The following is an 11,600-nucleotide window of genomic DNA, read 5'->3' on the forward strand; positions in this document are numbered from 1 at the left end:
TATTTCTTTATTAATTAACACACAACTAGCATGTATTCGACGTGAAGCTACATTGTTCTTTCTTTCTATTTGATCGAACAATATTTTCACATAGTGGCCCCTAGTTTTTTTGTTCGATTTACCACTGTTGGATAAAATTGTCCCTTTATAACAAAATGACTGTTTAACTTTGCTCCTATTTTTTAAAATGAATGTCTCATGTTTTTGATATGTACAGGAAATGGCGAGTATAAACTGAAGTCAGTTTCTTTATATTTTGATTTGTGTTTTGAATTGCCTCACTCGAAATGAGAAGGTTTCCCGCTATATGCACAATGCGAATTTAAGAAAACACTTGATTATGTAAAAGAGGACACCAAATGGGAATTCATTATGTAAAATGTTTCATTTTCGTACGGACTCATAATTGCGCTTTCACCAAACAAAAATAGTTTATACCCGAATACAATGCACTTGATTATTCGATAGAAATGTCGCAAGGATACGTGATTACTAATTGCGGCTATACTGGATGCAAAGCCTCATTTGTGACTGTTTGTTCTGATTTCATTTTATAAATAAAGTAAGAAAAAGTATTTAGTATTGCATTTTCATACAACGTCTTCATCAGGAAACTTATATATATATATACTCTGAACCATTTGCTACAAGAAAGCTACCAGAAAGATTGTCAACCAGTCAAGAGAAAATAAAATGATGCCACATTAAAGAAACAGATAGCACAGGCTCCTTGCAGTTCTGAGGTTGCAGGTTCAAATCCAGCCTTCCTGTGTAGTTGGTGTAAGAAACTTGAGGTTTTGTGGAAGCAGTTTCATGTTTCCAAAAGATGCAAAGAAATAACACGAGGATAGAAACCATTAAGTGAATAAATAGCATACCGTAAGCCACTAGGAGCAATTAGCCTCGAAGAACCATTTAAAATTAGCAATTGTCTGGTTTTAAAAACCTTAAAGACAGTAGGAACAATTGAGTATCAGAAACCTTTATGTCACGAGGAACCATGGAGATGGGAAACTTTGGCAAATTTGTGTAGTTTACCTGCTGCTTGGAACACAGCAGTGATCTCCGAGCAGGGAGGGGAGGATTGCGTCAGTCGTGAGCAGGTCACAAATAAATGAATGTGCGGGAAGCACATTCGTGGAATCGATACGTTACCAAAACTCTCGGTACGCCACATCGCCAATCAGTAAAAGTCATCCAGTAACACCCCAGACCATAAGCCACGAGGAGCCATTAGTTGCCATTTGTTCCTGTATCATGTGCAATGCCTGGAACAATAGAACCAGCCCCTAGAAAAACATGAATCATCTGGTATGAGTAACCTTTAAAACACCATGAACCATTGGGCTGAAGCAACCTTTAAGGCTCTGGGGAGCTTAATGATTCTAAAATGTTTGGCAACAAGGGAACTCCAACCAAGCCGGTACCAGCAGACATTTAAGAAGCAGGTTAACACATCTAAAAGATGCAAAGGAACCACGTGAAAGTAAGAACTACTGGGAAAAACCAGACCAAAGGACCCCTTAAACACCAGAAATGATCTAGGCACTAGGAACCATTTGGACTCTTGAAAACTCTAAAAGATTTAGAATTATTTTGTACAAGAACCAACTTGGAAAATAAGAAACGCCAACGTTTAAGATATCAGGACATCTACTTTGAGCCATCAGGTACTAGCAACAACATCAAACCATCAAGACACTATGAATCACCAGGAAACAAGAAAGCATCAGGCACTCGGGGTCTTGTAGGCACATCAAGCAATCAAGACACGTGGAACTCCTCTGGAAGACGACAAATTGTGTTGTGATTTGGCTGCATACACAGTAAATAAAATGAAATTGAATGAACAAAGCAACGGACAAGACCGACCAACTAACCCAGCAAGCGACGAACCGAGAACTAGGAAGCTGTGAGACACTTGGCATCATCACAAACTTTCTAAGACAAGGAAGCACCAGGAAATGAAGAAAGCAGTACCACAACATGAACAAGCGCTAAGTCCCTTCAGACGAGAAAAGTATGTCACTGTCAGTCTTGAATAGAGACCTGATTTTTTTGGAGTCGTGCCGACGCTCAAACAATTATCTCCACTCGTTAGGTCCCCCTCTCCGTTTTAAATCCATCCTAAAAAATCCTCTGTTTCATAAAGCGATTTTATTAGTTTTATAAGTGTCTCCCCCAAAAATCCCAGCAGGTCAGGGCTGGTGTCTGCATCATTCTGCCCGAGTGTAATGTGTTTAATACGAGCAAAATGAAAGTTCTTAGTCTCTGTCTTCGAGAGAGAAACTGTGACGGAAAACCTTCCCGTCTTCGTCTGGTGGCAGCCAGATTAGCCTCATGCTAATTTCCACTCGAATCCTGAGCAGATTTAACATCTGTGCAGACGGCACAGGTGGAGCGTCGGCACACTCTGGATAAATCCAGCTGGCTTAGTGTTAATATTGTTCTCCGTGACTTATCCTCCATCACTCGGGCTCGCCGCTCAGATGAGGCGGCTGCTATGGCCCCGGCGGCCCGGCAGCCAACGCGAGTGCTGCCGCCATCTTTTATTATTTATGAATCTGATTAATAATCTGCCGTCCTGCTGCAGGAGAGAATAAGATCCATAACTGCACCCAGAAGGAAAGCAGCGGCTGGTAATTCCAACCTCTGTGTGGAGGAGAGAAAAGGCTGGGGTGGGAGGTGCCGTGGGTGGGGGGGGGGGGGAGAAACAATGCGAGGCTCCATATTCCAGGAGTCAGCTTGTTAAAGTTCACTTTTCATGGGAGTTAAATTGCAAGAGTCACGGGTTAAACACTGTTGGGAAAGAGGTGGACCAACACGCAGCTTTGCTGGCTCAAGACAAAGAAACAACACGGCAGAAGCGAGAGTCCATGAATTTGTTTACCTGGAAAGAGACAGAATTGCCTAAAGATAATCCGGACAATTTTGAGCGAGAGTCCCGCTTTCAGAACTAAGTCAGCAAAACATAACCCTCATACCTAAGTACAAAGTCTGTCCGAAAATTGGAACATTCTAAATGTAACTCATTTGTGGCAAAACCTTAACCCTAAACTGAGAATTTTTAACCTTTGACTTGGGAAATTCCCTCAACCCTCGCGAGGATAAGCGCCAAAGAAAATGGATGGATGGAACTTGAGAAATTGTTATTGGAATACAACTTGAATTCAGAAACCCAAACCACTTGCTCATTACCCTAAACCCAAACCCTCAAACTCCTAAACAGTTCACCAAAGCACAACCACCATCCCTAAACCTGTCGTCTTGTTTTTTCATTGGCTGGGAATGAACGCTCTGTCAATCTATTTAAAATTTGACCAAAAATATAGTTTGTTTCTAGCGGTTTCTCTTTCGTAATCGGCACTAGACCCCGCGCTTGTTTCACCAAAACGCCGTTTTTGCGAAAGGTCCGATTTATAAACATATCAGGAAAACGATCCACAAGTAACTGCTTTAAAATTTGTCATCTTACCACAGATATCTTTTTTTTAAATTTTTCTTTCTTGGTTTGAAATGTGGAAATGAGATTCAGCTGCGGCACGGTCCTGGGGTGGATCTAGTCTACCAGTATATAGGGCTGTGGGACACCCCAAAATCCTGAAAAATCCTATAGCCTACTATTTTACCGCCCTGAACTCTTATGTAGCAGTGATTATATACAAGCAATACATGATCGATAGACTTTTTAAATACTGTAGTACTTTTTTTGTGGTTCTGACATCCTTTCATTTTTCTGAATACTGTCAAATGGAAAAGTTCGAATGCCCCGATTAATTTGACAAGTTATATCGTTGCTACATTGTGTATTTGTAGACCTAGAAAAAGCCTATGACAGAGTACCAAGAGAGGAACTGTGGTACTGCATGCGCAAGTCTGGTGTGGGGGAGAAATATGTTAGAATAGAACAAGATATGTAAGAGGGCAGCAGAACAGCGGTGAGGGGTGCCGTTGGTGTGTCAGAAGAATTTAAGGTGGAGATGGGACTGCATCAGGGATCTGCGCTGAGCCCCTTCCTGTTTGCGGTAGTAATGGATGGGCTGGCAGATGAGGTTAGACTGGATTCCTCATGGACCATGATGTCCGCAGATGATATTGTGATCTGCAGTGAAAGCAGAGAACAGGCGGAGGAAAAGTTAGAAGGATGGAGGTGCGCACTGGAAAGGAGAGGAATGAGGATTAGCCAAAGTAAAACAGAATATATGTGCGTGAATGAGAGGGGTGGAGGAGGAGGAGTGAAGCTCCACGGAGAAGAGATACCGACAGATGACTTCAAGTACTTGGGGTCAATAATCCAGAGCAATCGTGAGTGTGGTAAGGAAATGAAGAAACGGGTCCAAGCGGGGTGGAACAGTTGGCGGAAGGTGTCTGGTGTTTTATGTGACAGAAGAAACTCCGCTAGGATGAAGGGCAAAGTTTATAAAACATTGGTGAGGCCGGCCATGATGTACAGATTAGAGACGGTGGCACTGAAGAAACAACAGGAAGCAGAACTGGAGGTGGCAGAAATGAAGATGTTGAGGTTCTCGCTTGGCGTGAACAGGTTGGGTCGGATTAGAAATGAGGTCATTAGAGGGACAGCCAGAGTTGGATGTTTTGAAGACAAGGTTCGAGAGACCAGACTTCGATGGGTTGGACATGTTCAGAGGGAAGAGAGTGAGAGGAACACCAAAGAAAAGGTTGATGGATGTTGTGAGGGAGGACATGAGGACAGTGGGTGTTAGAGAGGAGGATGCACGAGATAGGCTTACATGGAAAAGGATGACACGCTGTGGCGACCCCTGACGGGACAAGCCGACAGGAAAAGAAGTTGCATCGTTGCTACCGTTTACTATCGCCACCATGCTTTACTTCTTTTTACACTTTGCAGTGTCCAATGCTAATGAATGCTAATCCAGGAAGTGTGTGTAAATGTATGGACGTTTTATGCTAATTATTCAAATCAGCCTCTGAATGGCGGTTAACCTTTTGAAGCGGAACCGACTGAACCTTCCTCCCTCGCACTCCGGGGTGAACATTTTAAAGCGAGCTCTGTGTTTGCACCCCACTTATCGACGGGACGGCGGCCTCTGCCCGCGTTGATGAGCGGCGGCTGTTCTGATAAGAGCGGCTGCTGTTTAGGGGGCAAAGGTGGCGAGCGGCAGGCCATGCAAATGAGCGCTGCTTTTTGCACCGGCCGTGTGATAAGCGTGACGCTAATACCTCACCTCCGCTCGTCTGCTTCCTTTTTACTTTTAATTTTTTTTTAAAAAGGTCAAGCGATATAACATCCCTAAACAGGTCATGCTCTCTCACTTTGCCGCCCGTGTCGTTTCATTTGCCTCCCACCCCACCTCGTGGTGTACCTTCTTCCCGACTTGCTCCCATTTTACCGACCAACACACATTTATTCCAAAATGAAAAGTTTGCTTAATGTGTGAAGTACCCACGGACAATATCTGCCGTGGTTTGCTGCGGTAAATAAAATTGAACTGAAATTTGATTGCATCAACTTATTCTTCAAACTTTAATTTGAAACCCTAAGCTAGACCTGGAACCCTATGTTTAAACCCTAACCAGAGACCAACAACTCCCTAACTCCTTGTTTGAAACCTTAATCCTGATTTGAAACGCTACTTTGAAACCAACACTTGCTTGAAACTACCACTGGCTTGCAACCCTATTTCGAATTCTTAACCCTCGTTTGAAACCTCTGGCGGCACGGTGGGGGAGCTGGTAAAAGTATTGGCCTCACAGTTCTGAGATCCTGGGTTCAATCACACACCCGCCTGTTTGGAGTTTGCATATTCTCCCCGTGCCTGCGTGGGTTTTCTCCGGGCACTTCGGTTTCCTCCCAAATTCCAAATACATGCAACATTAATTGGACCCTCTAAATTGCCCCAGGGTGTGATTGTGAGTGCGACTGGCTGGCAACCACTTCAGGGTGTACCCCGCTTCCTGCACATTGACAGCTGGGATAGGCTCTAGCACTCCCCACGACCCTTGTGAGGATAAGCAGAAAAGAAAATGGATGCATGGATGGATGCTTGAAACCTCAACCCAAGCTTAAAAGCCTACTTTGAACCCATAAACCTCCTTTCAAACTTTGACACCCTAATTTTAACCTCTAACCCATGTTTAAAACTTAACCCTGGTTTGAAACCATATTTAGAAATTCTTATCCTGGCTTGAAAACCCAATTTGAGTCATTCATTTTTTTTTGGAAGCCATAATACTGTCCCGAAACTGTATTTTGAGGCCTTTATCTAGACTACAAACCCTACTTTGAACCTGCAAAGCTCATCTAAAACTTAACTTGGATTTGAAACCCATCCATCCATCCATTTTCTTAGCAGCTTATCCTCACGAGGGTCAATCGCTGTGCACATCGAGACAAATAGCCGCGCTCACAATCACACCTATGGGCAATTTAGAGTATCCAATTAATGTTGCATGTTTTTGGGATGTGGGAGGAAACTGGAGGGCCCAGAGAAAACACATGTGGGGACAGGGAGAACATGCAAACTCAACACAAGCGGGTCCACGATTGAACCCGGGACCTCAAAACTGTGAGGCCAATGCTTTCCAGCTGACCCACTGTGCCGCCCGGTTTGAAACCATATTTAGAAATCCTTATCCTGGCTTGAAAACCAGTCACTAACTTTTTTTGGAAGCCATGACACTGTCTTTAAAATCTATTTTGAGGCCTTTATCTAGACTACAAACCCTACTTTGAAGCTGTAATGCTAATCTAAAACTTAACTCAGATTTGAAACCCTATTTTGAAATCATCATACAGTGTTGAACGCCCAATTTGAAGCACTGATCTTTTCTTTTAATATCCTGAGATTGTTTTGAAACGTTAACCAATGACTGAAGCCTCAACCCCATCCCGAAGCCCTATTTTGAACCCATTGTCTAGACTTGCGTTCTGGTCCCATGTTCCCCGTGGAACGCCTTGCGAGAGTTAATACCCGAGCATCTCTGAGCGTCCTCTTTGACTCTCACCGTGTCTTGTTTGCATTGCAACTCTCCGGTGTCTCGTTTGACGCTTTGGCGCTTTTCCTTCTCATGTGGTCCCGTGCGCCCCCGCCCGCCTGTGCCGGTCGCTGGCGCCTGCTGATTTATGGGCCGACTGCCAGCCACACTGATGGATGTTTTTGTTTCCACGCCGTCGCCGCCGACGGCAGTCCTACTGCCAGTGTCGCTGTGCATCTTGACTTGGCGCGACGGGCTTTCGAACACGCGCTTGCAACTTAGCTGCTCATGTGAGATTCAGCCTGAATAGTGAAGCAGGATGTGGCTCATTATTGTACAATTAAGTGTAAACAATTACATTGTAAAGGCTCCATCACGCCATGACGTTCTGGTCAACGTTCTCTGAACATTTCAATTGTTCTATTTTTCAGCGTTCTCAAATGAGGATGACACATCTGGTGTGTGATTAACGTGTGTCTTATACATGACTAACGTGTGTCTGACGCACGAGAAGCGTGTAACAGCGACCAAATAAGACACCCCTAAAATCCATTAGCGTGTGCTAACGTGTCACCGGTGCGCGACGAGCGATTTGTGAACGTTACACGAGCGTGTTGAGCATGTGACTAACGGGTGAATAACGACAGAATGGCGTTTTGCTGGCGTGTAATTTTTACAGTGGAACGGGAACGAAAACGTTGGAAATTTCAGTCACTTCTGTTGTTCTCGTGAGTTTGAACAGTCAGCATCATGCCGCCTAGACGAAAAAAAGGTGGGGTGCGGACTGCAAGTAAGAATGCAAAGCATCGGTTTATATACCCGTATGCACGGACGTTCGGGAAACGCATGAATGATGGTCATTGGACGCCAAAGAACGTTCATTTGACTTTAGTTGCACGCTGTGTGCGCTAGGGGATTGTTCAGTGGTCGATGACAGGTCGCCAGTGAGTCGTTCGCTGTAAAGTAAACGATTAAGTAACAACCGAGTAACGCTAGAGTAACGACTGACTAACGATAGCCAAACGCGTGCAATGCTCGGCGAACGTTAGTAAAACGTTCCACGAACGTTCTTGAACGTTCTGCAGCGTTTAAAATTAAACGTTGATGAACGCTGGTCTCGGTGAGAACTTTCGTGCATGTTCAAAACTTTTTTTCCGGACCGGCGTTCTCCGCCGATTCCCAGCGATCATTGACGTTCACTAGCGTTCAAACAACGCTCTTCTGGCGCTATTCCGGCGACCATGGACGACTACCAACGTTTCCTCAAACGCTATATAACGCTGAGCAGAACATCATGGTGTGACGGGGCCATAACCCTGGTGTGAAAGCTTAGTTTGAAGCCCTAACTCAGACTTAAAGCCATAATTTAAAACCCTAACCCTTGAAGAAACCTTAATTTTAAAGTTACGTTTATCTGCAAGTACTTACCTATTGTGGAATGATGCAGCCACAGTGAAGAAAATAAGTATTAGAACACCCTGCTATATTGCAAGTTCTCCCACTTTGAAATCATGGAGGGGTCTGAAACTTTCATCGTAGGTGCATGTCCACTGTGAGAGATCATCTGAAAAGAAAAATCCAGAAATCACAATGTATGATTTTTTTTTAACAATTTATTTGTGTGACACAGCTACAAGTTTTCAGTGATTGATTAAATAAAAAAAAAAAAATTCAAAATACCATGCGTTGCGTGCTTGATGTGTCAAACTGTGACAGGCTTTCTTGACCAAAATGTGGACAGGCCGAAATCACCCTGAAAATTAAAGGGGGAATTCCGGTGGTTTGGATTAACAATGTATCCAATAGGTCATGTCATATGTACTGTATCCTCAAAATGTGATGCTAACCTTCTCTCATTTAATAGTGTTTTGAGAAGATTTTTATCGGCAATTCCGAATTTTCATGGGTGTCGCCATTTTGGCCAGTCACATGACCTACGTGCGCGGATGTGACGTGTACCGTCCCGCAACAAAGGCTCGATTACATGGGACACCATTGATGCCCAGCCCCGATTTCTCGGATTTATCCTCATCTGATGAAGAAATAGCAGTATCAGTTGATTGGGAAGACGGAGGAATACTTCCATACAGATTTTAAACTGTGGCTATAAACAATGTTGAATTTTCGGATGGTTCTTCGGACGAACAAAGGCCCCTGGAGCGAGCTCGCGGCCGGTCGCCGGAGCTCGCCACCGGAGCTTGCTCGTCAGATTCCACGTCATTCCCGTCCGAAGAACCAGCCGAATATTCAACGTTATTTACAGCCACAGGTTCAAATCTGTATGTACGTATTTACTCCGTCTTCCCGATCAACTGATACTACTATTTCTTCATCAGATGAGGATAAATCCGACCAATCACCGCTGGGCATAACGGTGTCCCATGTAATCCAGCGTTTGGAACCCCACGTAACACGTCACATCCGCGCACGTAGGTCACGTGACTCACGAAAATGACGCCGCACCTGAAAATTCGGAATTGCCAATATAAATCTTCCCAAAAAAACATTAAATGAGAGCGGATTAACATCACATTTTCAAGAGACAGTTCATATGACACGACGTATTGGATACATTGTTCATCCAAACTACCAGAATTCCCCTTTAAAAACTACTAGTGAGTCTATTTTTTAAATTCATTCATAAATCCAGAACTTTGGAACAAGTGTCAATGTTCACAGTATAAGAGGTCCTGAATCCTAACCCCACTTTCACACATTCCTTGTTTGAATTCAAACTTTGGCCTGAAACGCTACCCCCCCCCCCCCCACCTCATACAACAGAAATATGATGACAAAGAGTCTTGAAATATTGTGTAATAATATTGGTCTCAGATTGGTCACATTTAGTGAAGGCGAGGCGTTAAATCTCGCTTCTTTCAGATAAGGGCGTAACTGCGCACACACTTTACGGTCTACGAGCCAGGAAATTAACGCAACCCATTTTCTCCCCCCCACCCCCTTTTTTTCCCCTTCCTGCTGCTTCATGCGAATCATGCTCATGAATCTCAAACAGCGCGTTTGCGTTGCACCTCCTGCGTTGGAATCACTTTGGACAATTTGCCTTCGATGGCATGAATACCGGCTTGGACCTGAATCCCGTTTGGACCCCGAGCAGGTAGATGACACACTTTCTTTTACTTCCTACCATCAATTGGAAAATAATAAACAACAGGCAGATTACATCGGTACTGGGGGCCCAGGGATTTCCCCGAAAATGCACGTTTTCTGTTGAATTTCAGCCACGGGTCTTTGAAACTTTTTCGCCCATCTTGTTGTGAGAGATTATTCCACTGGATTTTCTGTCTCTTCATCGGCGAAACTGGTCTCGGTGGCTAAGTTTTCAAATTTGCAGAACAGGCGGTTCCAAACTATAATGGCTGATTTCCTGTGAAATTAAATGTTGAAATACTTGAGACATTTTAAACACTTCCTGTTATGATAGAAACGTCCCGCTAATCTTGCAGCGAGCTGTGATTTTTTTCAATTTGGATGAATGGCCAAATTGTCCCCTTCCCCCAAAAAATGTTGCTTAAAACCCAAATGGATGACTTCCTGTTCAAGGTTGTGTATAAGTTGTTGAGTCCTGTTTCCCAATTTTATGTCGATTAATGCAACCAGTGTCAAAGTTATTTTTAAAAATTGATGGGAATGACCAAAATGACTGGATTTCTGCTCAATATATGGCCCGAGTACTTGAGACACACAATTTTGTGTCAATCGGTGAAACTGGTCTCGGGGCTAATTTTTCAGTTCATTTTTTTAAATCTCTTGAAAGGCCAAATCGCCCCCAAAATTTCAGTTTAAAATCAAAATGGCCGACTTCCTGTTCAAATTTAACCAAGGGTCTTTTTAAAAAAAAAAAAAAATGTGGGCCCTCTTATGCTAGACATGTCCACCCAATTTCATTGCAGATTGGTGACAGTGGTGTTGGGGGGACATTTTGAAATCCAACTGAAAGACCAAGTCAGAATCAGAATCAGCTTTATTGGCCAAGTGTGTAAAAACACACAAGGATTTGTTCTCCGGCAGTCGGTCCTACCCTGATACGACATTCAGAACAAAGAACAACAAAGCAACAAGAACAAAGGACAACACATTTCTGTTTATGAGAACTAATTATTCCTTATAACAGTCATGTAAGATATAAAATCTTCATTTAAACAGGTAAGAGATAAGTTTGTCAATGTCCCACATTGTGTTAAGCTTGTACAGAGTACCTTTACCCATTCGCGGTTCCCGTTATAGTGCAATAACGATTGTGCAAAGGGAGCAGTTTTAAGTGACGAATCGCGCGATAGTCTACAAAATATATTACTAATACTAATACTAATACTGATTGGACCAGCAGGATGTGAGTGAGTGAGTGTCCTAACATGGCACAAACCAGAAAAATAGTAGGTTTGCTGATCAACAACTTAATGACAAAGAACTGTTCGAATACCTGTGACTTTTGACTTTCATTGATCTGTAGCACTTTCCTGATAGAAAGAGCTGGAAGAGCTGGTGGCCAAGATGTGGAGGATCCGAAAGGATCCTGCCTGCTCTGGACCTAGTTCGCGTTGCGTGCAAGTCCTCAATAGTGGGTAGCATGGTGCTGACAATCCCTTCAGCAGTTTTGATTGTCCGTTGCAGTCGGAGTTTGT

Source organism: Syngnathoides biaculeatus, chromosome 11, assembly GCF_019802595.1.
Source record: "Syngnathoides biaculeatus isolate LvHL_M chromosome 11, ASM1980259v1, whole genome shotgun sequence".
Taxonomy (NCBI): domain Eukaryota; kingdom Metazoa; phylum Chordata; class Actinopteri; order Syngnathiformes; family Syngnathidae; genus Syngnathoides; species Syngnathoides biaculeatus.